This window comes from Podarcis muralis, chromosome 9, assembly GCF_964188315.1.
Source record: "Podarcis muralis chromosome 9, rPodMur119.hap1.1, whole genome shotgun sequence".
Lineage (NCBI taxonomy): Eukaryota > Metazoa > Chordata > Lepidosauria > Squamata > Lacertidae > Podarcis > Podarcis muralis.
In genome coordinates, this window is record NC_135663.1 from 52,287,934 (window position 1) to 52,315,699 (window position 27,766).

The window sequence follows — 27,766 nt, forward strand, 5'->3', positions numbered from 1 at the left end:
AGCTTGGTTTACAAACCAAACAAATCAAGGAGGATGAGAAGTGATAACAAAAAGGCCAGCTGTGGACGGTAGTGAGGTCAAGCCTTTGCCTAGGCCAGCACTACTGCCAGTCTCACTTGCTGAAACATTTCACTCTGAGAATACTAGCAGTCACCTGGGAGAAGTCTTGGGTCTAATGCCCCACCTTTTCTAGTGTGAGGGGGCTCATGGAGAGTGATTTCTCTGGGCAGGCCCCCAAATCGTGGAGCCAGAACTGTTGAAAGTGTTGGTGTTGTTTAGTCGTTTAGTCGTGTCCGACTCTTCGTGACCCCATGGACCAGAGCACTCCAGGCATGTCTGTCTTCCACTGCCTCCCACAGTTTGGTCAAACTCATGCTGGTAGCTTCGAGAACACTCCTCATCACAGAATAACCACAGACATTGTCCCCTGATACATTTGGATTTAGAGAGCAGGGCTTTCACTTCAGAGGATATATTGACTAAGAGTTGTGCCCCAGAATCTCTTCAAAATTAACCACCGGATATAACCTAAAAAGACTACTGTATATGCTTCCTCAGCCTCCCACTGAGAGGAAAGATGCTGACACCACAACTTACATTGTTTGGAGACATTTTTCATAGACCTCAGAATGTGCACATACTCTTGTACTCCTAAGTCGCACCAAAGTACAGCTCTAGCGTTCGTCACCCACCTTCAACTTCCCCCACCCTCCACCGCTAAACGAGGGATTTATATTACTTCATAGCTTAACAATTGCACTGTGAAATGCACTTTTTATAGCGGAAAAATGCATGAAATTATACTCTTAATGGAACCGATTCCTCAGTTTTACAGCGTTCAAGAGATTTTGTCAACATACATTCATGTTGAAACAAAAGTGGGGGGGGGGGGAGAGAAAAATTTAATGGGAAAGATGTAAATTTCCTTCCTGCAACTTCAGGCATCTATGTTACAGAAACCTGGTCTGTCTCCCACCTTATTTTGCATTTATAAATGTCCAGTTAGTCCTTAATGGCACGACCCAACCCCATGGAAATGAATGGGAGCTGCAAAACATGTTCTGTTACTGTGCAGGGAAACTTAAAGGTTGGTGGTACCCCAAGTTGAGAGGAATACCTAGGCTCCCTTGCACCCTTGGCAAGGAGATGAATCAGTGTGGAGAGATAAAATTCTCCTCCGCCCAGGGCCTGCACCCTTGGTGGGGGCCAACTTACCTAACCCCTAGGCACGTCCCTGCCCAAATTATAGGGAATACGGTTTCTCCTGCCCACCCTTTCTATTTTCCTAAAAGCTCTTGATCATCATTTTAACAGGCTTGTTATATATCTCATAGTAATGCAGTTGGATGCCTAGTTTTTGTAGGCTTGGTCTCTACACAATCTTTAGCATGTTATAGCACCTCAGATAAGGCTATTACCATGTAAATTAGACCGATAATGAACTCTGCAGAAATGTTCATTTAGAGCAATATTATATATTAAACGGAATGTGCTGAATTCCCTGCTCTAAATGAGATCATAGAAAGGTCAATGACTGTAAAATAAAAGCACATATCCAAGTAGGATCTAAGTAAAAATCAATACCAATCTATTTTATTTTCACATCACTGAGTGTATATAAATGTGTCAGTCACATGAAATATTATACGTCTCTTTCTGCTGGTGAGTGAAACATCACTTGTTTACCTACTTCTCATGCCTTTTGGCACAAGATAACCATTAAGCAAAGAGAAAAATATAGTATTGTTTCATATTTTCAGGTTGTATAACTTTAGACTTCTAAAAATTGAACTGAGCTTATTCTTAGCATCTTAGTTGACACAGGCTAACCATTCAATCCATAAAGACTTTAATTCACGCTGGGTGTGGAGTCAGAATTAGTAACAGGATTTCTGGAGGAGAATAGAATAGAATAGAATAGAATAGAATAGAATAGAATAGAATAGAATAGAATAGAATAGAATAGAATAGAATAGAATCTCTCTTTAGGTGTAAGCTAGGATCCAAACAACTGTACAGCTTGAGGGAGTTTTGTGGTTATATTCCTTAGTAGCAACTTTCTATATCACATGGCAAAGTAGTTTTGAAACAGGAAGGGGAAGGGGTATAGCTCAGTGACAGAGTATCTACTTTGTGTGCAGAGCATCCTTGTTTCAAACCATAGCACCTTCAGATAGGACAGGGAATGTCTCCTTGTCTGAAACTCTGGAGAGCTGTTGCCAGTCAGTGAGGCAATACTGAACTAGACGGCCCAATGTTCTGACTCAGTATAAGGTACCTTCTCCTCAGGGGTGAACGAAGGCGTCGTGATACCCGGGGCGGCAAACCACTATGTACGGCGCATGTGTGGCGTCGCCACGTACAGTGTATGCGCTGTAAGTAGCGGCGCTGCACATGCGCCGTACATAGCGGTTTGCCGGCACCGCTGCTCCAGTGCCATACAGACGGCTGCAGCAACGAAGAGAGGATCCTCCACATGTGGCTGCGGCGGCGCGATGGCTGCTCATGCTGCTGCGAGCCCCCATAGGGAGCCTTCTTGTCACCCCCCCCAGACATGGCACCTGGGGCGTACCACCCCCTGCCCCCCATTGCGATGCCACTGCTTCCCCTGTCCCTAGGGGTTCAAATATGGCATGAGAAACCTGCTGCTTAAATACAAAACCCTTGGGCTTTTTGGATCCCATCCTCTGTCTCTCTCCTTTGTGAAATCAGTAGGCCCCTATTTTTACAATAAATAAATAAATATGTTTAGGTACAAGTCCAAACTGTGTGCGTCACTCTAGATATGACAGGGATCACTGTTCCCATTGCCAAAACACACTGCCCTGGTTTGCACAGAATAATAATTTTATTATTATTTATATGCCGCCCATCTGACTGGGTTGCCCAAGTCACTCTGGGCGGTTTCCTACAAAACATTCACACGCACACACAAATGCTAAACCCTTTGTTTAGTGTTTTATGTCTGATTCAGTCATAACAGCAAACCATAGTTAATTGAAGACAGAAGCAAAATCTCCAATCGCCCTCTTTCAGTCATGAGGGAATAGGAGAGAAAGGAGGGTTGTGGTTAAGTGTAATGGAGGAAGACAACAATTGAAATGAATAACACAGTATTTGTTGATTAAAACAACTGTGAAGATACATATTAACCCTTTATTGTGAGTCAGCCATTAGTACAAACCTCCAGATGGTTAACCTTGGTAGGATGCCTCTATTTCCCCTCCCACAGGTACAATTTTCACAGTGGTTTCTGTTCATAGGCAACTCTGGGAATTGTAGCTCTGTGAGGGAAATAGGAACCTCCTAACAACTCTCAACATCTACAACAACCCATAGCTCTCAGCAGTGCTTTTTTCTGGGCGGGGGGGGGGGGATGTAGGGTACCCCTAAACATTTTGTGAATATTTTTACTTTTGTCCATTTACTGTATTTATTTTCCCTGATTTGAACTATAAAACGGAGAGTAACCCTAAACATTTTTTAATAGAAAAAAAAGCACTGGCTCTCAGAATTCTTTGGGGAAAGCCATGGGTGTTTAAAGTGGCTTTAAATGTATGAGGTGAATGTGGCTCTAATAATCAAATCTAATCAATCTAATCTGTCCTATAGTTGGAAGGACCCTTTTGTAGATGGCAGTTTTGTTAGACAGCCTTTTCAAAGTTACCAAGGAAGGCAAGAGATTAAAACATCTCTAGCATTTTTATTATATGAAGTATAGAGACACTGCTGTTCAAAGTTTTAAAGACATATTCATTCTTCATTGGACTATTGGAATGGAGTGTGGATGTTACTTTTTTCATAATTTTAAAAACACACTTCAGTTTTTCTGTAGATTGCAGACATTACCATTTGAAGTCTTTGAGGTGAATTTGTTAATATCATGCATTGGCTTGAAGTGATATGTTGTATATACAGTCATGAATGCTTTTTTGATAGTGGCTTTAGGTTAGGTGTCATTTGTGCTGCTTGTAAAAAATGAATTTACCTTAGCAGATATGCACAGAAATGCAGCTCGTGCACATTTACACACGGGAGTCTATAATGACTCCTTTGTAAAGAATATTTCTGGCATTTGCAGTGACAAAACGCAGAGTCTCCAAGCTGAGCCCATGAGGGATGTAACATTGAAGCTAATGGGGTGTAGCAAAATAAAATATTGGCTATTAAAGAAGGCTGGGCAAAGAAGGAAGAGCTGCAGATGATAAACCGAATGGGATTGTGACACCAAAGCAGAAGGGCAGGGAAGGAAATAGTGAGGAAAATGTTGAGCTCGAAGGTCAGCACGGTGCAGGACTTAGGGCTGAAGTCTAGCGCGCCCTTCAGCAGAATGAGCAGGAAGACCCCCAGGCTAGCTCAGTCTGTTGTTGTTGTTGTTTAGTCGTTTAGTCGTGTCCGACTCTTCGTGACCCCATGGACCAGAGCACGCCAGGCACCTCTGTCCTCCACTACCTCCCGCAGTTTGGTCAAACTCATGCTGGTAACCTCGAAAACACTATCCAACCATCTCGTCCTCTGTCGCCCCCTTCTCCTTGTGCCCTCCATCTTTCCCAGCATCAGTGTCTTCTCCAGGGAGTCTTCTCTTCTCATGAGGTGGCCAAAGTACTGGAGCCTCAGCTTCACGATCTGTCCTTCCAGTGAGCACTCAGGGCTGATTTCCTTAAGAATGGATGCGCTTGATCTTCTTGCAGTCCATGAGACTCTCAAGAGTCTCCTCCAGCACCATAATTCAAAAGCATCAATTCTTCGGCGATCAGCCTTCTTTATGGTCCAGCTCTCACTTCCATACATCACTACTGGGAAAACTATGGCTTTAACTATACGGACCTTTGTTGGCAAGGTGACGTCTCTACTTCTCAAGATGCTGTCTAGGCCTGTCATCTAGCTCAGCCAGTAGACTCTTAATCTCAGGGTAGTGGGTTTGAGCCCCACTTTGGGGAAAATGTTCCTGCACTGCAGGGGGTTGGATTAGATGACCCCCATGGTCCCTTCAAACTCTACAGTTCTATGATTTGGATTTGATATCCCGCTTTATCACTACCCTAAGGAGTCTCAAAGCGGCTAACAATCTCCTTTCCCTTCCTCCCCCACAACAAACACTCTGTGAGGTGAGTGGGGCTGAGAGACTTCAGTTAAGTGTGACTGGCCCAAGGTCACCCAGCAGCTGCACGTGGAGGAGCGGAGACGTGAACCCGGTTCACCAGATTACAAGACTACTGCTCTTAACCACTACACTACACTGGCTCTCATGATTCTATGATACACATTGCCATCCAAAGAGCTCCACCTTTCTTGTCAGAGAAATGGGAAAGAAAAGCACCCTCACCTCCCCCAAAATGTAAGGAAGTAATAAAATTTCATTTTATATTTGTGCATTAAGAAGCAAAGTACTGTAATATGGTTGGGGGTTGGCCTGGATTATACCCATGGGCCGCAACCAAGCCTGTGATCATAGTAGGGGAAACCTGCCAAACTGGTCAAGCCAGTTCCTTAGTTAAGATAATGGCCTTAGTCAGGCCTGTAAGTGCCTTATGCCCTGTGATTTAAAGAGCGGGCCGTGTTGCCATAGAGACAATGGGCGAGCCTCCCTTGCTCCCCCCTCCCCGTGTCACCTGGCTGGAAGTGACATCATCTTGTAAGCAAGAGAACAGGAGACAGGGCTGGTCTGTGTGCTTAGTGAAGACTGGAAGCTGGAAAGGCAGAGAAGCTTCTTGCACACTGGGTTGAATTCCAGTGGCTACGGGGAACCCTGCTTCCTCTAGAAACCTAATGGGGGGAAGCAAGATCTGTCAAAGTGTTCATTCTGTGAGTCCTTCCATTTTATGCTTGGGTTATATACACCATGGTACCTTGGTACTCGAACTGCTTGGCTCCAGAACAAATCGGCTCCCAAACGCTGCAAACCCAAAAGTAAGTGTTCCAGTTTGCAAACGTTTTTCAGAAGTTGAACTTCAGCGGTTTCCGATTGAGTGCAGGAAGCTCTCCTGCAGCCAATCGGAAGCCGTGTCTTAGTTTTCAAACCGCTTTAGGAGTCGAACCGACTCCCGGAACAGATTAAGTTTGAGAACCAAGGTACAACTATATGTGTACATTAAACCAGACATCCTAAAGACTCCACATTCTCCATTGACCTTCATTCCAAGGAAACTTAACTCTGGTTATGCTTTAAAAGATCTATCTATTCTTTCATAGATGTTTCTAGTTTCATGTCTTTTGCTACTATGTTTCAGGCAGGGGTCCCTACTTGAATAAAATATTGGGGGGGGGGGCAGGTAAGCCCTGTAATTACATGACACAGCACACAGACACCATTTGAATGGCAATGTCCATTAACTTGGGGGGGGGGGTCCAGCCCTCTCAAATATTTTAGTGGTGGTGGTGGTGGTGGGGTGTGTGTGTGTGTAGAGATCTCAGGCCCTAGGTTTCAGGTCTGAAATGGGGCCCGTATTTGGGCCAATATAGGACTTTCAAAACAAAGGGCTTTTTCCACAGTGTCTGTGTGGTTTGACTGCAGAAAACATGATATTTCTCAAACCTGTTTCTCCCGCCCTCCCCCACTTTATCCATCATGTATTTTGATTCACACATTATTCTGGTGCTTTGCTAATACCCAGAGGAAACATGCTGGAGAAAACGTCTCAATAACCCAAGAAAAATTTAATAACAGTAGTGTGGGTGGTTGATTAATGTTTCATGTTTACTCCAAACTATTCTGGTATAAAGTCAGTTTATATAAATCCATATTTCTTCATTTTTTATTGTGATCAAGTTTCTTTCTTTCTTTCTTTCTTTCTTTCTTTCTTTCTTTCTTTCTTTCTTTCTTTCTTTCTTTTACTTTCACAGAATACACAGTTTATTGTAATCTGTGGGCTCCCAGAAAAATCCCCCAGTCTTATATTTTTAACTGAGATTAGGGCCTTACTGATACGTGTTGGAACTAGAAGCTCATATCTGCTTTTTAACAGTGGCAGAGAAAGTGACTCCTTATCTGACTTCATGGGAGGTATTTTCTCAGCTTTCAACTCAAGCAAAGGGGTTCAGGAAAAACAAGGCTTCTCTGTTTCCTGGCAGCAGTTCCAATGAACAGCATGGAGCATTATGGAGAGTTTACAGTGTATATGGGTTTTTGTTCAGGTGTGTGGCTGTGTATATTGAGAGGTGGGCAAATAAAACAAGGGGAATCAAGGCAGTTGTAGTGAAACAGATGCATCGATTCTGAGCAATGTAAGCTCAAGAAACGCTTCTACCTATGAATCTGCAAGGCTAAAGTCAGCTCTGGATAATATTTCACAGCACAATCCTATACTTGTCTAGTCAGATGCAAGCTCCCTTGAGTTTTCAGTGGGGCTTACCCTCGGGGAAACTGGGTACAGGATTGCAACCTTAGAGCACTTTACATTCAGGTTCCCAGAATGTCCAATCAAAAGCATCAGGGAATGGGGAAAGACTTGACACCTTAGAGAGCCACATTGCAAGTCAGAGTAGACAAAGCTGGCCTGGATGGACCAATAATCTGACCTGGTATAAGGTAGCTTCCCTGCGTTCCTGTGTACATAGATGAGCAACATATGAAAGCATGGAACATGTTGGTTTGCTGAAATGTTGCAGTTTTGCCAATTTACTCCCTGGAATAACATACTGTCGACATACACAGGCCCCTTTCAGACATTGCTCATGGAAAGGGCTTCCTATGATTATAAATCAAAGCAGGGCACCAATGCTATGCCTAGCTTCCTTGCAGTATTTTGGGATCCCTCTGGCATCATTGCTCCTGTCAAGCGTAGGAAGGGAAGGCAGGATGGATTCACAGGTTCTCAGGGTGTTCCTGGCAATACTTCGACTCTGTCATGCTCCCAATGGCCCCAGATGGGATGCAGTTTCAGAAATGGGCTTGGGGGAGGGATTTTATTTTCTAATTTTTTTTTGGGGGGGGGGACTATCTCAGCCCTGAACTGAATCCATAGGAGATTGCCGACAACCATCACATCGCCTACAGCTGGGCCATGCTTCTAACCCCCATTTCAACAGCTGTCATTATTGTTGTTGCACAGGTGACATTCCCAAACATGGATGGCATAGCTGTGCTGTGTGAGGAGACTTAACAGTTCCATCAGGGTATAATATTAGGCTCCAGTAAGCCTCATGTGCTGTTGTTTGGCTCATGGACTGTGAACAGCAAGATATCCCTTCACTGTCGTTTGCTAGTACTTGGAAGAGGCTGCAGTGGCAAAGCAGGTGGAAAGGGACATCTCTGATGTCCCCTTCCTAGTCCATTGATGTGATCTTTCTGGTGGTACCAGAGACAGTACTGAGCATATATAGTATAGGATCAGGCTGTGTGATGGCCTGGGATTCCGATTCGGAGGATGAAACAGAGGAATCCCAGCCTGCACAGGAGTCCCCGCCTCCAGGGCCGGCTGAACTGGGGCAAGGCCTAGATGCTGAAGAGCCTGCACCTGTGGCAGTGCATCAGGAGCTGGCCCCAGGTGAAGCCCTTCTGGCCCCAGAGGGGCTTGACGACTCAGTGGCCACAGGTGAGCCTCCTCCAGGGCCCAGTAACCCTTCGGCCTCTCCTGATCTGCAGAGGCTTAGGGCAGAGAGGCGAAGGGAACTGGTTGCCCCCAGGAGGAGTGCTCGCCTTAAGGCCAGAGGAGGCGGGGCTCCTGGGGGCCGGGACCGCCCCTGGCCTTAGAAGAGGATAAAAGCCCAGTCAGCCCGGCCCCAGGTTGCGGGAGCAACGTCGTTGTTGGCTTCGGACCTTCCTGTGTTCCTGATCCCTGCTCGGCCTCCTGTTCCTGATTATCCGGTACTCCTGTTTCCTGCTCGGCTTCCTGTTCCTGACTATCCGGTACTCCTGTTCCCTGCTCGGCCTCCTGTTCCCGACCATCCGGTGCTCCTGTTCCCTGCTCAGCCTCCTGTTCCAGCGTTCCTGTTCCCCGCCCGGCTCTCCGCCTCGGACCTCGCCCCTCTTCGTGTGGACTCTGCTACACCCACGGTACCTTACCCCCGGGACCAGCACAGGCTGTTAGATACCCCCCCAAGTTATTGATACTGTGGAAATGTGACAAATATCTAGAAATTATTTTACACCAACCCTATGGTCTTCTTTCTTCTTTCTCTCCCACAAGTGGTCTGCTTTAATCACAAATTCATCAAGGAACAATTCTACAGAATGAAATAGTAATGAGTTTTAAAGCACACGAGGAAATTGCACAATATTCCAAAGTATTTATTGGAAAATACCTTTGAGATTTTCTCCTGCTCTGACGTCTGGTAACATTTAATCTCATCTCCATCTCTGCTAAAATATTCCCTCCTCATATTGTCTTCACTCACACAGCCTCTTTCCTAATTTCCTTTGTATTTTATTCTCACTGCAAGACTATTGTCTCCAATAGCAAAAAGAAAAATGGGTCATAAGAGGAAAGTTCTAATATCAAGAACAGACCTGCTAAATGACATCTAACTTAGTGTAACAGAAATAAGGGTCTACAGAACACCGTTGACTGTCTAGGGTAGATTTATTTTTATGTCTGCTTTCTCTCCCTAAAAGACAACACCTTCCTTCTCTGTTACCACTGTATCAGTTGAACCACATCCAGCCGAGATCTTCCGGATTGTTGTAAGGTGTCTGATGAGGCCCAAGATGGAATCTGCAGAAGGCAAACCATCTGTTGCTCTCTGTGATGCCTCAGCTAGAATCTTTGTTGATGTGCAACACAATCCTATGCATGTCTACTCTGAAGCAAATCTTATCAAGTTCAGTGGGAGTTATTTCCAGGTAGGTGCAGACAAATCCACTCACCTTCAGTCAACTTGGACATGGCAGATGGTGAAGGATCTACAGCAGCAATGTCAGAATCAACTGCTCACCACAACTTCTTGAATAATTTAGATCAGAGATGGGAGCAGATAGATCTGGATCTCAGGGGTGCTAACTTGAATAAAATATTGGGGGAGGGGGAAGGTAAGCCATGCCCCATATAATCACATACCATTTGAATGGCAATGCCCATCAACCTTTTTTTGGGGGGCAGCCCCCTCAAATAGTTTATTGGTGGGGCCAAAGCCCCCTCAGCCCCTAGGAGTTGGGTCCTATGCAGGATCTACTGGTATATGTCTGAGTTATTTGCATTAAATCAGCAATGATATTGTCTCGCAATGTTTGGTAGCAACCACAAAATGACTCTTCCATTCTAAAGCAGGCTGCTTGGGGTAGTGAGTAAATGAGTTTTTGTGTGGAACGATTGTGAGCTCAGCCCACTTCTGGAATTCAAAACAAAACCCTGAGTTCAACAGCTTAATTCTAATTCCCTTTATATCTTGGGTTTCTAATAAGGTACAAATTAGATCCCACAAGCCTGAAGTGCACTGTCTCTCGATTTAGATCTGCTTTCCTTCCAAAGCTGTGGAAAGGGTGCTTGGAGGTTACTACATGTCAATTGGATACTTATCTGTTGGGGGGGGGAGTGCGTGTTAAGGCCAGCTGAGTACACCTGAATGTACTTTTGGCTAAGATTGTGAATGCTCCTCTAAGGTAGGATAGGCTGTTGTAGCTTTTGAATGAAGCAGTAGTTCATTCATACATAGTTTTCAGATGTAGGCTGAGAAATATGAAATTGTAGCAAGAGAGGAGATGAATAACCAAAACTGATTTCATACTTCACAAATGGCTGACTCCATTCACACGATCTCGTTGTGGGTGTCTGTTCCATGGTAAGAAGCAGGGCCAGACATTTTGACGCCTGAGGTGAACCACAAAATGGTGCCTGCCTCCACCTTCCCACCAGGAAACAGGGGTGAGTGAAAATCTACATCAAGAGCAAGTGGTGAATAAAAATATACATTGGGAACAAGGTCTACACTGAGAACAACGGAGGATTAAAGCTCTACATGAGGAACAAGGGAGTAAATAAAGATCTACATCTGGGACTTGGGGTGGGGGATCAAATTGGCCTTACCTGTCATTTGAAGTGGGAACCAAAGGTAGTTAAGGGGGGAACAGACCCGCTCTGAATCACTTTGTGTGGGTGCAGAGCCCAGGAGACCCCAGAGAGCACCCCTTGCCATTTCTTCCATAGGGGTGGTAGGAGGCTGCTGTAGAGGCAGCATTGGGAAAGGGAACTGCTGAGGAGGTGGATCATGCCACAGCTGCTGGTGCTACTGTGGCAGCAGCAGCGGGCAATTCATTCCTTGGAAACCAGACCTACCACCCAAGGCCATTGCCTCACCTTGCCTCTTGGATGGGTCGGCTGGCTAAGACATTTTGCTGTCCAGTCAAGGTGCATAATACTAAACTGGTAAAGTTATTTTGGCACTTAAGGCACAAAATCCCACAAGTACCTCTCTCCCTGCCACTGACTGGAAAAATACAACAATAATAAATCAAAGAGCTAACAATTTTTTGTGCTTTGATGGCTCCAAGGTGACCACCTAATGGAAGGGCAAGTCCTTTTGGGTGGAAGGAGATATCAGAAAATGTATATTCTCTTCTCTGTCAAATTGGGGGTTGAGGAGTCTCTACACTGGTGACACACACCCTTCCCCCGAAATGGTTGCCTGCCCTTTGGTAGAATCACAGAATCACCGTCTTTGACATGTTCTCAGTGTGACAGCTCATAGTGTGACAATGTTGGGAACTAGCATATATATCTCGTAACACAATTATTTACAGTACTAACATGCTTAGCTAGCAGGTGTTGGCAACTTGAAAGCATATCAAATAACACAGCAGTCAGCTGCACTTTGACCAGGTGAGGCCAGCTGTTAAGAGTTGACAGCTATTGCTGGTGCATAGCAGTAATCTGCATAGCTAGCACTTAATAGTTAGCTCGCATATTGGTAGCAACAACAGCAACCATAACTATTATTTTAAGGTTGTTTCCAGACTGGTTGCTCTTTCAGAATAGCTTACATGTGAAGCTCCTTTACTGAGCATCCATTCTGGCTGGTTAGCACAAAGCTTATGCAGAGTGCAGACACTGTTGGGAGAAAGATTGGGAAAGTGTGACTTTGTTGATTCCTTTGTGGCTTTCAGTGCCATCGACCATGATACCCTTCAGGGGTGACTACCTGAGTTGGGTATTGGGGACACCACATTGCAGTGATTCCTCTCCTATTTGGATGCCCAACTCCAGAGGATGGTTTTTGGGGAGTATTACTTGGCTCCATGGATTTTCCATGATTTGCCGGAGTTTGTTCTGAAAGCGTTGAGTGGGGACAGGTGGAGTTTTGGAGTATTTTGTCATCGGTATGTTGTTGTCACGCAGCTCTGTTTCCCCTTTTCACCTTCTGCAGGCGACACAGTAGGTGTGAATTAGTGCTTGGACTATATGAGGGCCAAAAAACCTGAAGCTTAATAACAATAATAATATTTGTTTGTTTGTTTGTTTGTTTGTTTGTTTGTTTATACCTCGCCCATCTGGCTGGGCCTCATCAGCCACTCTGGGCGGCTCCCAGCAGAATATTAAAAACACAATAAAACATCAAACATTAAAAACGTCCCTGAACAGGGCTGCCTTCAGATGTCTTCTAAAAGTCAGGTAGTTGTTTATTTCCTTGACATCTGATGGAAGGGCGTTCCACAGGGTGGGCGCCGCTGCCGAGAAGGCCCTTTGCCTGGTTCCCTGTAACCTCACTTCTCTCAGGGAGGGAACCACTAAAAGGCTCTCAGAGCTGGACCTCAGTGGGCTGAATGATGGGGGTGCTCCTTTATACTGGGCCGAAGCCGTTTAGGGCTTTAAAGAGTGTATGAACGAGTGTATTTGTAGTTTGGGGGTTCACCTGGATCCATTGAGGCACAGGTTGCCTCAGAATGCAGGGTGCCTTCCATCAGCTTAGGCTGGTGGGCCAACTACAACCTTACCTGAACAGGAATAATTTGGCTACAGTAACCTATGCTCTGGTAACTTCAGGGTTGGACTATTGTAGTGAACTTTACATGGCTTTGCAATGTGCTTTACTGCCTCTTGAAAGCTTTGGAAAGTTTAGGAGCACCCATTAGTGCAGAATGCAGCTTCCAGATGGTTGACAGGTTTGAGGTGAACAGATCATGCAACACCAATTCCGTTAGAAGCCCAATTCAAAGAGCTGGTTTGGACTTATTAAGTGCTTCATCAGGACCCCACTATCTTCTGGAACACCTCTCCTGATATGAACTTACTCAGACCCTGAGATCTTCTTCTGAGACCCTTCTCTAAGTTCCCTCTCTGAAGGACGTTTGAAGGGAGCTGGCAAGGGAAGGGACATTTTCGTTTGTGGATCCCAGTTTGCTGAATGCTTTCCCCAGTGAAGTCCACCTGGCACCATTAACATATTTTCAGTGCTGAGTAAAGATTTATATTTTCCCCCAGAGATTTAATAGACTGAGACAATTTTTTGTTATTAGTAAGCTGCCAGTGGACATGTGTTGTGGTCTAAACCACTGAGCCTCTTGGGCTTGCAGATCAGAAGGTTGGCAGTTCAAATCCACACAACAGGGTGAGCTCCCATTACTCTGTCCCAGCTTCTGCCAACCTAGCAGTTTGAAAGCATGCCAGTGCAAGTAGATAAATAGGTACTGGTGTGGTAAGGTAAAGGTAAAGGTACCCCTGCCCGTACGGGCCAGTCTTGCCAGACTCTAGGGTTGAGCGCTCATCTCACTCTATAGGCCGGGAGCCAGTGCTGTCCGCAGACACTTCCGGGTCACGTGGCCAGCGTGACATCGCTGCTCTGGCAAGCCAGCGCAGCACACGGAACACCGTTTTACCTTCCCGCTAGTAAGCGGTCCCTATTTATCTACTTGCACCCGAAGGTGCTTTCGAACTGCTAGGTTGGCAGGCGCTGGGACCGAACGACAGGAGCGCACCCCGCCGCAGGGATTCGAACCGCCGACCTTTCGATCGGCAAGTCCTAGGTGCTGAGGCTTTAACCCACAGCGCCACCTGCGTCCCCACTGGTGTGGTACAAGGTACTATTTCTGGGATAGTGGAGTCTGTAACCTGAAGTGTCTGTAACCTGAATCGTCTGTAACCTGAGGTACCACTGTATAACAATAACAACAATTTCCCCATCACCTTTCTATTCTATTCTATTCTATTCTATTCTATTCTATTCTATTCTATTCACAAAAGGTCAATGTTTAAAAAGTGGGTTTGTTGTGCTGGAACTTTAATCCATTTTAATTGCACACACCTACATTCTGGTATCTGACAGTCTGGAGGTGACTGTGAAATTGCAATTGCTTCCCCACATCTCAGTGACTATAGTAGAATCACAGAATCACAGAATTGTAGAGTTGGAAAGGACCCTGTGGATCATCTAGCCAACAATGCAGGAATCCTGCCCACAGCCATACCTGGTTGGGCTCGAACCACCAACCTTCTGGTTAACAGCTCCATGCACAGACTCACTGCGCCACTTGGAGGGAATTGTTTTGTTAGTATTGTTTTATGTGTGCATACATCCCACTACTCCCGCACTACTTTGTGGGAGACGAAGGGACAATTTTGAGCAGCCTACTTCATAATGCCTTTTTCCTTTAAAACAAACCAACAGGTTTTTGTTTTTGTTTAAATGTGCACTAACATGCTTTTAAAAACTTACGATGCTATTGTGCAATGGCTTTAGATCATTTTTAAAGGTAGGCTAAAATGTTTCAGTGCTAATTAAAAGACTGGCAAAAAAAAAATAAACAGTGCTAAAATGACAGCAATTGGAAAGTCAGCATGATTTTTTAATGTCAGTGTTAAAAACAAAATGCCTTTTCATGTAAGCACCACTGCATGAATATTTCAAAAAGTTAAAAATATAAAGATGAAAATGCTAGTCTGAACACAAAACAAGATGGCTGATTAAAAGTAATAATTCATTTGCTAATAAAATGTCACTGGGGGGTGGGGTGGGGGAGATGTGCCAAAGTGGATGAAGGGCAATTGGTTTGTCTGCTTGATATGTCACTGTCTATGTCAAAACCATGTCTCTTATCAAAGACTAAAGAGCAGGACTAACAACATCTGCACTTAAGGAAATCACACTAGTATTCTTTCAACAATAACAACAAACATCAGGAGTTCTGTGGTCTGCAAAGAGGCAGTAAAACCACAGGATAACAGTGATTTGATGGTAACATTATGTAGCTACCCTATAAAAGGTGGTCGAAGCAATAGTGGTTAAGTGTCTACCCAGCCTGGCAAATGTAGGATTGCTCTGCAGCTATGAAGACACAGGCAACGACTTAAACTGGTAGTGCACAGTTTCCTTCAGTGAAACACAACTTAAATCTGAGTGCTTCGACTTGTTTGAGCATTATGATACTGAACCGAAAGCAAATAAAGAGGTATTAAAAAAGAAGTGGGTTCTCCAGATTAGAAACTTCATATGAAGGCAATCCATGTTGCATGAGAGAAGTGCATTCTGGGGAAACATGGAAGTCGCTTTCAAGGTGCCCTTTCCTCCTTTTCAAGGTTGGGTTTTATTTTATTTTTAATGGACACCTTTGAGTAATTCTTCCAAGGCTTAGGCAACAACCAGACAGAATCATAATTAGCAAGCCATTGTTCTTTTCCACTGTTCTCCCTTAGGTTAAAATCCTGAAATATTTTTAGTAACAAGTGCATATAACTTATCTGACACTAAGCAAAACTGTCATGGTATAATTATATGCCAGTGCACTCTGCTATTAAAGAAGCAGAATGTTTTACCACAGTAACCCTGCAATTAGTGAGTTGATATCCTGCTGCATGGGTTCAAAGAGATGTATTAGCATGTAAACCATGTCTTGCTAGGCACTCGGCTCATCTGCCCCTCCCAAACTTTCCACAAACTCTAAGCCAAGGGAAAGGAAGATTCTGCTGACAGATTAATATACAAAAATGTGTGCACCGTTATTCAATTATCATTGTTTATTTCATGGTGGCTCTTATTTGCTCTTCTTACCATACTTCTTTTGGAGGAGGGAAAGCTTCAGTGCTTCCTTTCTTCTTCAGTGCTGCTCAATGTTATGTTCACAAGTCAAGGACTCGCTTAAGTATGAGTATGATGCAGGGGTAGCCAACATGGTGCCATCCAGATCTTGTGGACTACCATTCCCATCAGTCCTAGCCAACATGAACAGGAATGATGGGAGATGTAGTCCAAAGCTATAGGGGAACATATTTGTGACCCCTGCCTTAATGGAATCTCTAGGTTTGGAGGCAGCACACCACCGATGGAAAGTCAGTGGCAGACCTTGGGATCTCAAATTTCAGTAGCACCCTGTGCAATGCCAAAATTCGGTGCCGCTGCCTCTCACTTTCCATTCTACATCATAGTTGTGTTGCCCCCGAGGCTCCATGCCCAGTGCGACCGAACCGGGGGTGGGGCGGGGGGGAGAGGTGATTTATGAACTTAAGTTCCCTTTGATTTCAATGAGTTTTAGGCATGCGAGGGTATGATCCTGAGGCTACCTATTCCTGCGTAGTGCATGAACACACACTAACATTCCCTCTGAGTGGTTAGGGTAGGGTTTAAGCCTAAGAGTGAGTGAGTATTGGAGAGAAATCAACTCTCACTGTCTCTGTTTGGGATCCAGCCTTTTCTTGCCATAGGCGCCAGGCAAATGACTATGTAAAAGACTTCACAATGTATAATAATAATAATAATAATAATAATAATAATAATAATAATAATATCCTGCCCGTCTGGCTGGGTTTCCCCAGCCACTCTGGGCGGCTTCCAACCGAATGTTAAAAACAGAATACAGCGTTAAACATTAAAAACTACCCTAAACAGGGCTGCCTTCAGATGTCTTTTAAAAGTAAGAGAGTTGCTTATTTCCTTGACATCTGATGGGAGGGCGTTCCACAGGGCGGACGCTACTACTGAGAACGCCCTCTGCCTGGTTCCCTGTAATTTCACTTCTCACAGTGAGGGAACCGCCAGAAGGCCCTCAGCACTGGAACTCAGTGTCTGGGCTGTATACCTTCAGGTATACAGGACTGAGGCCGATCGTGAAGATTATCGGACATAAGAATTCCGTGTTTGCACTGAAGGTCTTAATTCTACTACCATTAGCGTCTAAGCATCTCATATGCAGTAGCAGCCAGTGGGACTATGCAGGTGGGTTTGTGTTGCTCTCCTTTCTTCCTGATAACTGAAAGGAGATGGGGAGCTCAGCACAGTGTAGCTGAGGCAGCAGAGTGAATCGGATGTTTCCACTGCAGCACCTGCACCATGCTGAGCTCCCTGCTGCCATGTCATTCCTCGTCTCAGCAACTGGCAGTGATGAAGAGTGTTGGGAAGAGAGGAGAGCAATGCAGACCCAGCTGTGAGGCCTCACCAGACATTCCTGCTTACATGACCTTGGAAACCTTAGCTCAAAAGGCTAAAATCACTACATATGTGAACTGCTTTATTTCTTTATTGCGTTTAGACTCCACCTTTCCTCCAAGGAGCTCAAGGTTCTCCCCTTCCCATTTTATCCTTACAACAACCCTGTGAGCCAGTGTGGTGTAGTGGTTAAGAGCAGTAGATTCGTAATCTGGGGAACCGGGTTTGCATCTCCGCTCCTCCACATGCAGCTGCTGGGTGACCTTGGGCTAGTCACATTTCTCTGAAGTCTCTCAGCCCCACACTCACCTCACAGAGTGTTTGTTGTGGAGGAGGAAGGGAAAGGAGAATGTTAGCCACTTTGAGATTCCTTTGGGTAGTGATAAAGCAGGATATCAAATTCAAACTCTTCTGTGAGGAAGGCTAGAAGGAAATGTAGAGTAGCTTGAAGTCAGCTTCATGACTAAGTGGGGATATGAACCTTGGTCTTCCAAGTCCTAGGCTTGGACTGCAGTTCACACAGCTACAGTTCCCAATAGCCTTAACAAAGAACATTCCTAGCCTGACACTCTATCCACTCTACCACACCACACTTTAGTCCTGATTTCAGCGAAGCACCATGGGTTCTGCATGAGACAGAGTAGTAAACCCATAGCAAAGTTGGCTCTTTGGTCTGAACACTTGGAAAGCCTAATAGCAAATCCCGATAGAATCTATGGCAAATATGCAGGGCAACATGCCACGTTTTGTTTCGCCACTGATGCAAAAGGGATGTGCACTTAAAATATATTTTAAATATAATACATCAAAAGAACCAACAGCTTTGATCTTGGCTATAATTGATGCCACATGAGGAAAATGTAATTCATACACATGTTTGGTACTTAGTTTTGCTGTAAACAAATGATTAATTACAACACGTAAGTAGCTCTCAGTTCCTTGAGAGTAGAAAAACACGGGCACCTATAGTTAAGTTGCTAGGGAGAAAGGCTTTAATATATAGTATAAGACATGCTTATGTATTGATCCTCATGATTTGATCGCCCTCTTGGGGAACTGTAACAATCTAGCTAGGTAGTCATGGGCAACTAGCCACACATAACAAATAGTGGCCCTAGAGGGAGTTGTTCTCCTACTCCAAGAGGGAGAGGGATGGATGGATAGATAGATAGATAGATACATAGAGGACAACTGGGGATAATTTCAGTATTTGCAGTTTAATGAACTACCGTATTTTTCGCTCTATAACACGCACCAGACCATAACACGCACATAGTTTTTAGAGGAGGAAAACAATATATATATATATATATATATATATATATATATATATATATATATATTTTCTAAACGAAATAGTGGATATATGATTTTTGTGGTTCATGCTGTGGCCACAGATATGTGATCTGACAATGAGTTTGGAGTAGCCCAATGCAAAAATCCTGAGGATCCATGCTTTGTAACCACGGAGGAGGGAAGGAAGGGGAACCATGGATCCTCTGCTCACGACTGCAGCAGATCCCCCCCGCCACCCGCAGGCATTCGCTCCATAACATACACAGACATTTCCCCTTACTTTCTAGGAGGAAAAAAGTGAGTGTTATGGTGCAAAAAATACGGTACCTAATAAATACATCTATTTTATAAAAATAAAAAACTTATTATTTAAGCAAGGACACGTACTTCGATGTTGTATAATAACAAATAATGAAAGAAAGAAAATGCCACTGAATGAAAATTATTAATAATAATTTATTATTTATACCCCACCCATCTGGCTGGGTTTCCCCAGCCACTCTGGGCGGCTTCCAACAGAATATTAAAATACAAATACAATAGTCTATTAAACATACACAAAAATTTGGGTCAATTTATTCAAAATCCCTGGACAATTTTATTAGAAATAATATTATTGGTGTTGGGAGCGGGGTATTTTATATATAAATATCAGGATGTTGTCCTTGAGGTCTTCTGATATTCTCACTTAAGGCTGAAAACTTACTAAGAATTGTAAACAGTAGTACATTTTGCAGGAGGCACCTAATTTGTTGTTCTCAAACCAACATGCAAACTGAAAGACAGCTAGCCTTTGAAATTTGCACTTCTCCAAATTTTGCAGTGTAGTTCTTCAACCATGCAACATGCACAAGAATGCATGCATTAGGGGTATGAAAATGCATATGTTAGTGAAGATAACATGCAAAAATGCATCATATAGGGGAAATAATATGTATATTCATCAAAACTGCAAACCAAGATGTGATGATTATGAGAAATTTGCACTAAAATGCTGACTAAATTCCATGAGGATTTTTTTGGAGGGGGGGGGGGGCTAATGTGCTGCAGCAATGTGGAGAACTGAATTTAAGATCTGAAAAAGGAGAAACCAAGAAAAACTAAAACTGACAGATTCATCCATCCTTAAGTACGATCTCTGTACTTTGCAAAGAACAAGAGGACAAGTCCCTGCCCCATAGGGCTTCCAGTAACTAAAAATAGATATGAAGGATACAACAGAGGATGGGGAACGGCTTGAAAGCAAGGATAACCAAAGGAATACTATGTTGCAGTTACACATAGTTTTACAGTAGAGTATCATTCAGACTGGACACTGAGGTCCAGCTGTGAGGGCCTTCTCACTGTGAGAAGTGAAGTTACAGGGAACCAGGCAGAGGGCCTTCTCAGCAGTGGTGACCTCCCTGTGGAACACCTTCCCATTAGGTGCCAAGGAAATAAAGAACTATACAACTTTTAGAAGACATCTGAAGGCAGCCCTGTATTGGGAATATTTGACAATTTACTATGTTTTTATATGTGCTGTAAGCCTCCCACAGCGGCTGGGGAAACCTAGCCAGATGGGAGGAGTATAAACAATAAAATTCTTCTTCCTCCTCCTCCTCCCCCCCTCCTCCTCTTCTTCTTCTTCTTCGTCTTCTTCTTCTTCAGAACAAGGGGTTATTCCAAAGGTTTCATAGAAAATGTGGGGTTGTGAAGGAACCAACAATGCTGGTCTCACAAACACATTCTGGAAGGCAGTTCCAGCAATCAGGGTTAACAACCGAGAAAGGGCAATGCTTTGAAGAGCATGAGACCTTCAGAGAACTGAGGTTGAAGGATTGGAGGAGCAATGGATGCATGAGCTGAGCGATAAATGGTGGTGAGGAAGACCAAGGAAGGGTTTTGAAGGATGTGAAGTTTGGACACGATCCAGAAGCAGACAAGAAGGTAGTATAAGGATCTAAGAAGGGACATTGTATGGTCATTGTGAAAGCAGAAGACCGGAGAAGAGAAGGCTGCGATAATCCAGATGAGAAATGAGTTGGACATGAACAAAAAGTTTTTGCTGAGGGATCAGAGGGTATATTTTGTAAGAGTGTAAAGGGAAAAGCAGAAATATGTATGCAGCCAGTTCACTAACAGAAGACAGGTGAGCATTGTACTTTCATATTTGCATTGCAGTTGGATGCACCAATTGCATATGCAAATGACTGCTTCCATACATGGATCTCCTAGGTGGATCAAGGCACATATCAGCTACTTCCCCTGGGAAAAGCTTATGTCCAGATCAAGGGAAGGAAGTAATAGTACCACTCTATTCTACCTTGGTCAGATCACATCTGGAGTACTGTGTCTAGTTATGGATGCCGCAATTTAAGAAGGATATTGACAAGCTGGAAAGTATGCAGAAGAGGGTGACCAAGATGATCAGTGGTCTGGAAACCAATTGAGGAATGGTTGAGGGAGCTGGGTTTGTTTAGCTAGGACCCAAAACCAATGGCTTCAAGGTACTAGTGTGCAGCAAACAAGCTAATTTTTTTCAGAGGCATAATAGGGACAAGATCCTATCTAGACCCCTTGTGCAGCATCCCCAGAGGAGCTACTGAGGCAGGTTCCAGTGCATAGAGAAGGACAGATATACACCAGGAGTCAGCAAACTTTTTCAGCAGTGGGTTGGTCCACTGTCCCTCAGACCTTATGGGGGGCTGGACTATATTTGGAAAAATAATAATGAATGAATTCCTATGCCCCACAAATAACCCAGAGATGCATTTTAAATAAAAGGACACATTCTACTCATGTAAAAACACCAGGCAGGCCCCACAAATAACTCAGAGATGCATTTTAAATAAAAGGACACATTCTACTCATGTAAAAACATGCAGATTCCCGGACCATCTCCAGGCCGGATTTAGAAGGCGATTGGGCCGTATCCGGCCCTCGGGCCTTAGTTTGCCTACCCATGATATACACTATACATTTAAAGCACAGTCAGCACACATCTAAAGCCAATTACTTTCCCCAAAGAATCCTGGTTTTCCCTCCCCAGCACCCTTAACAAACTACTTTTCCCAGGATTCGCTGATGGGAATTCATGTGCTTTAAATGTGTGTTGATTGTATATGGTGTGGATTAGCCCCAAGCCTTTAGCTTAAATCACTGCTGCCATCCATATGATTGGGCTGTTTGAAGTCTGCTAATTCAGTCACCAGGAAAGAAGTGTTCATGCACAACAACATTTGCTTTGCCTGTTTGTTTTTTCACTGCTCTGTTTCAACCAAATGATAAATAGCAATCAATAGTGGGACTAGAAACATGTGTTGTAGAAGGCAACAATGAGTAAAAACTTAAAACTGTCAGAAGTATTACTGGAAGAGCGGGTGTAGGCTGAACATTGCTTAGATAATCTATTTGGCAAATAAAAGCACCGATCCAGTCCTTCTGAAGACAGAATACATTTATTCAAAATGGGACTGATTCCCAAAGAACTTGGAAAGGGAAAACAAGATGGAAATTTAATGGATAATTAATTTGCAATGGACCATTTCGCCAGCATTTAAATTATTAAAAGCTTACACGGTGCTTTGAAGATATACCGCACTATATAATTGCCATGTATTACCTTTATTTTTTATTAGGCTTGCCTTCGTTCTCTCTTTTCCCTGAAGGAATTGTGCAAGGATTTTTTTACCTTCCAAACAGGAAGTATATATGGGTCCTTTAAGTAGTGAAATACTGTAATTGCTTTATAATTCTGGAAGTGGAGCTACGCAATTATAAAACAATCCTGAGTTGGGCAGGAAAGGGGAAAAAAGGCTCAGTCAAATTAACACATGGCTTGCCATTACAATGTACAGTGAAATAAAAATAGATCAAACGTGTTTTGGAGGAGTAGATACGTTCAAATACATTTTGTAGATGAGGGGGGGGGAAAGAGAGGGGGGGAGTTCTTAGTATTTATTTTATCTGGAATGGCTGGCGGAGTGAGGTGGCACCTTGGTGCCATACTCCCAACAGCCATGTCACTGCCACTTGCCGTGAGGGTACAGAAGTGGAGCAGGGCAGCGATGAGGTCAGCGTGGCACTGCTGCAGAGGCAGGAGTGCATCTGAACCACCATGTTCGTGCCACCACTCTGCCCCACCCTGTACCATCACAGTATTTGTTATCTAAACGAAATACAGGAAATAGGAAGTGCAGAAATATGCATGGGCACTGCACAGATTCAGCTCCAGCCTAGAAGGTTGTGGCTTTTTGAGAACCCCCCAAATCTAGTTTCATCAATGCATTTCTAAAACAGCCTTACTAGAAAAATTAACCAATAAACTGAAACTGACACGGGGACAAACAGAAGAAGATGCTCCCCTTTATCACATACACAGCCCAACAAGACAATGACAACAATCCACCAACAGCATACAAATCAATATGGCTAACCTTTATCACATACACAGCCCAACAAGACAATGACAACAATCCACCAACAGCATACAAATCAATCTGGCTAACCTGATCCAAAACACCCACCCACCCCACTCACTCATGAAAACAAAGATCACCACACCCAATCACAAACAAACAAGGCCAACCCCAACCTCTCTCACCATCAAAGGAACACAAGTGAACAGCAGAGAACCTGCACAAGCAACGCTGACACCAAACCCTACATACATTCAGCAAAATAGAAACATTGCCACCCGACCCCACCCCCACCCATTTCCACCCCCTCCACCCCTCTCCCCCTTTTCTTCCTAATGTCTCAACAAATGAAACTGATTTGTAAAAACGTTACATGGAAAAAATACAAGAGAGAGACATTAAAATAATAATAATAATCAATGCATTTCTACAGTAAGCTTGGCGTATTCATGTCTTGCCAAGTGTGGTTTTCACCCACCAAGACCTTTATCAGAGAGTATCAGTATAGTACTGTGGATTGGAATGTGGAAAGCCCCGATTAGTGAGTGGTGAAGGTCATGGGATAGCCTTGGCAATAGCATTGTTTCCCAGCCTCTCCCTGCCTCGCAGCTTTGTTCTGAGGCTAAAATATTTGTTAATCTTGGAATCAGTTAATCTTTCCGTTAATCAATTTCCCATTTTTCTGCCTGAAATGCAATATGAAATGAAACACGGTTGCCCCAATTTATTGTTTTGTAATCTCATCCGTTACCTCTAGGAATCAGCAAAATGTTTTCAACCCTAGAAGACCAGTACAAGCCGCAACACATAATTTCATTACATGAAAATATGAATATCTTTCTTGGAGGTTAATTTCTCAGATAGAATGATAATTCGTTGATGTCAAAGGCCCCTAAGCAAGGGACCCTCTGAACCAAACTGAAAAGCTATAATGTACTCTTCATAATAAAGGCTACTTGATTTCATGTACAGCTTCACCTTCCTTTAAACTGAGCCCACATTTATTCGTCTCATCCCTCAACAGCCCCAGATGTCTCTTTCCCCTCCTCTATCATAAGCTGAAGACTCTGAAGATGGAGCTTCTTATGCCATGATAATGTTAAGTTCACCCCACTTATCTGAGCAGTGAGAGATGTCAGTGTTGCAGTGCTTGCCAAGGCTCAATTTCCCTTTGGAAAGAAGCCACAGGAGGCATGTGACATTTTGTAACATATGAGTTTATTGGTACATACAGAGATAGTGCATGGGTGAAAGAACATTCCAGATCTGCAGCTTGTTGTCAGATCTCTAGAGAGACACAGCCACCTGTTGGCAGAGCCCAAACTCAGCTTTCTGTGTCCTCCTTACTTTGCCTTAGTCCCATTCTTCACAGGTGGGCACATCCCCTTTCAGATATTTTCCGGCCTGTCAGAAGACAAGGAAGATCCTCTAACAATTAGTTCCCATGGAAACACATCACCTGTAGTTTCCCTAACAAAAGGTATGTGTGACAGGTAGAGGGGGCCTACAGCAATATTTCAATAGTCTATTAACTCTCTGCTAGACAGATTCCTCCCAATCGTACAACAATGCTTTGCTGCAATGCATTAGCCTTGAACCAGGACAGTGCTGGTGCATTTGGAGGAAGAGCGAGTTTGTTTCAGTGGCAGTGTTTCATATGCATGAATGACTGCATGGAAAGGAGGATTAGGGAGTGTATCCCTCACCCAACACCTTTAAGCCTGTCCATTTATCAATGGATATCTCCAGGGCAATGGCAAAGGAACGGATTGCCCTAGGATTTCGTGACCGCAGTGGCACACAGAATTCAATGTCACCTATTGTACCTTGGAGCGCCTTTAAGATGCTCTTGAAGATGCAGCTGGGCCTAAACAGGACCCAATATTTTTGAATGGGACTGGGCATTTTGTTCACCAGTGCTTTATCAGCTCCACTGCTTCTCAGTCAGTTTCCAAGCTCAACGCCAACATTGAAACCCTCCAGTGGCTTGGAATCAGGATATCTGAGAGGCAGCCTTCTTCCATGTACAGTGGTACCTCGGGTTAAGAACTTAATTCGTTCTGGAGGTCCATTCTTAACCTGAAACTGTTCTTAACCTGAAGTACCACTTTAGCTAATGGGGCCTCCTGCTGCCACCACACAATTTCTGTTCTCATCCTGAAGCAAAGTTCTTAACCCGAGGTACTATTTCTGGGTTAGCGGAGTCTGTAAACTGAAGCGTCTGTAACCTGAAGCATTGTAACCCGAGGTACCACTGTATACCTATTTGGACCATCCTCTTCAGGTCCCTTTTCTGGGGTTTATTTTTCTGCTAGAGGTAATGAACTTTTTTTAAAGGCTGCTCTTTATTGTGCTTGCTCTCTGTATTTTGATCATATTGTATATTAGGCTCAAATCCTTTGATCCCTGGGAGACCCACTTTGATGCTGGAGAAGAGCTCTGGCGTCAGAGAGGGAGGCCCAGCACCCTCTCTGACACCACTAGCTCCTCCGAAGTGCTGGCCTAAGCAGTGCTAGAAGGTCAAAAACAGGAGCATGTCAAAGGTGTCAAGGAAGCAGCTGAGATCCAAAGGATCCTAAGCCCTCCTGGTCCCCTGGCAGGCTCCCAAACTGGGAGAGGATTAAGATATGCTTTTGAGGAGGCGTAAGCAACAGGGTGCCCTCCAGTATTGTGGGCTACAACTCCCACAATCCTTGACCATGCTGACCAGGGATGGTGGGAGTTGGAATCCAACAACATTTGGAGGACACCAGATTGGCTCTCCCTGTTTTTGAGTGTGTGTCAATCTCTCCCTCCTCTTTCCCACCCATTGCTTCCATGAGATGGGTAATGGGGGCAGGGCAGGAGAGAACTCAGATGGCTTTAAAAGAGAATTAGACAAATCCATGGATGATAAAGCAATCAGTGAGGACCAACTCTAATGCACTGCCTCCACTTTTGAAGGCAATTGTTGTTGTTGGCATCTGCCTGTCCCGAGAGACAATAGAGTGCGCCTTCGGGGGTGAAGCCAAACTGCCGCGTTAGCAGCACCAAAATGACCTCCCTTGGGTAAAGCCTAGGCCGTATGTATGGAGGTCCTGGGCTGCTCAGACAACAGGACCCCTCTCTCAGCCTCACTAATGTAGTCCAAAGGAAAGCAGAGCAATATGTTTGGCACCAGCTGGGCTGGAGGAATTGCTGGAAGAAGGCCATCCAACCGTCTTAGGGACTCAACTCCTGATTCGTGTAGGGTCTACTTCTTAGCCTTTTCTTCTCCTGAAGGTATCCTGCAAGGCAGCAGAGGTTTAGGACCAGAGTTTTCTTTCTTCTAGATTGGCTGCCTTCCCAGGTTGACAAGCCTCAGAAGGAGCATGGCGTGTCCCCCACCAGAGGTACTACCCCTCCCCTAATACTCCCCTAACACCCGGATGTAATATGCACCTGAATGTCAGTTGCTAGCATTCCCTGGTGGGGAGAGGGCTATTGCTTGTGGGCTTCCCATGGGCATCTGGTTGACCACTGTGAGATGCTGGAACAGATAACCTTTGTCCTGCTCCAGAAGGCTGCTCTTATATTCTAAGGAAATGGAAGTTTCTACAGCTGGACGTGAATGTAAGAATGCAGAGCATTCCTCTGCTCATAGTTTTCCTAGAGCCTGGTGGAATATTGGATAAGGTGGTAGAGCCACCTCTACACACACACACACACACACACACACACACACACACACACACACACAGATTGCACCTTTAGTGATGTATTTCATTCTTTGTTTTGCCAACCTTTTCCCTTCCTCTTCAGGATATATTGGCACATCAAACCAAAGCCTCACATTACAAATAAGTTGTGCCCATATTGTTTACCATCATTATTCTTTATACTGCTGACACCATTATTATAATTTATGGTCTTCTTGACCAGCTTCAGCCCAGCCTTTCATTTATCCTCGCCCCTAAAATCACCCTAAGCATGTAATGTCACCGCTGAAAGAATGACTTGACAAATGCTTCCAGGCACAGCTCTGGATCATTGTTTCATAAGTCACATTTTAATATAGTTATAAAGTGGGTTTCTTTCATTAGAAAGAACAGGTGACAGTTCCCTAGCGGCAGTAATAATGTTAGAGGTTTCGGAAGCCAGAACAAACACATACATGCTACCCTGGTAGTAACTGCGTCAATATCTAAAAGACATTGAAACAGAAACGAGCATTTTAATTTTGTTTTTTTGTAGTTCAGATTTCAGTTTATATCTTTATTTCTGAAGACAGGTGTGATTATTTCTTTTTTTAAAACTGTCAATATAACAGAAGGGGGTGGGAAGGAAAGAAACAATATCTTTTTTTTTATAAGATATTTATTAGCATTTTCACAAGTTTTATAAAACATAAAAATCACACAAAAAAGACACAAAAAACGAAAATCAAAGATACATACAAAAAATCAGAAAACAAACAAAAACCACATGTATACCTTCATTCCCTTATATTCGTGAAAATAACTTTCCCGACCTCCTCATACCTCTCCTACTGCATTCCATTCTCTAATTAATTCTCTTCAACAAATCCTTCCCTTAATTTGGTTAAGTTTTTAAGCTTTCTTTTCATATTACATAATAATTACAGCTAGCAACCCCTTAATTTCAGAAAGAAACAATATCAGCTTGCATTAACAATAAGAATGATATTCAGAAAATAAGAAAGTCCTTCAGAAAAGATACGAATAAGCTATGAATTCTAATTTGAACATATGCATTACTATAAGCCATCCATATGTCCAAAGAGGTATTCAAGTGAGATTGATTAT

The 27,766-nt window shown here is 43.8% G+C and overlaps 1 long non-coding RNA gene across 1 annotated transcript; it reads left to right on the forward strand.

Moving 5' to 3' along the window:
- The first annotated feature begins 5,351 nt into the window (after window positions 1–5,351).
- On the forward strand, window positions 5,352–24,572 carry LOC144328893 (uncharacterized). Its single transcript, XR_013394262.1, has 3 exons — window positions 5,352–5,910; window positions 9,588–9,781; window positions 23,740–24,572. It is a non-coding gene; the product is annotated as an uncharacterized LOC144328893 (long non-coding RNA).
- The last annotated feature ends 3,194 nt before the right edge of the window (window positions 24,573–27,766 follow it).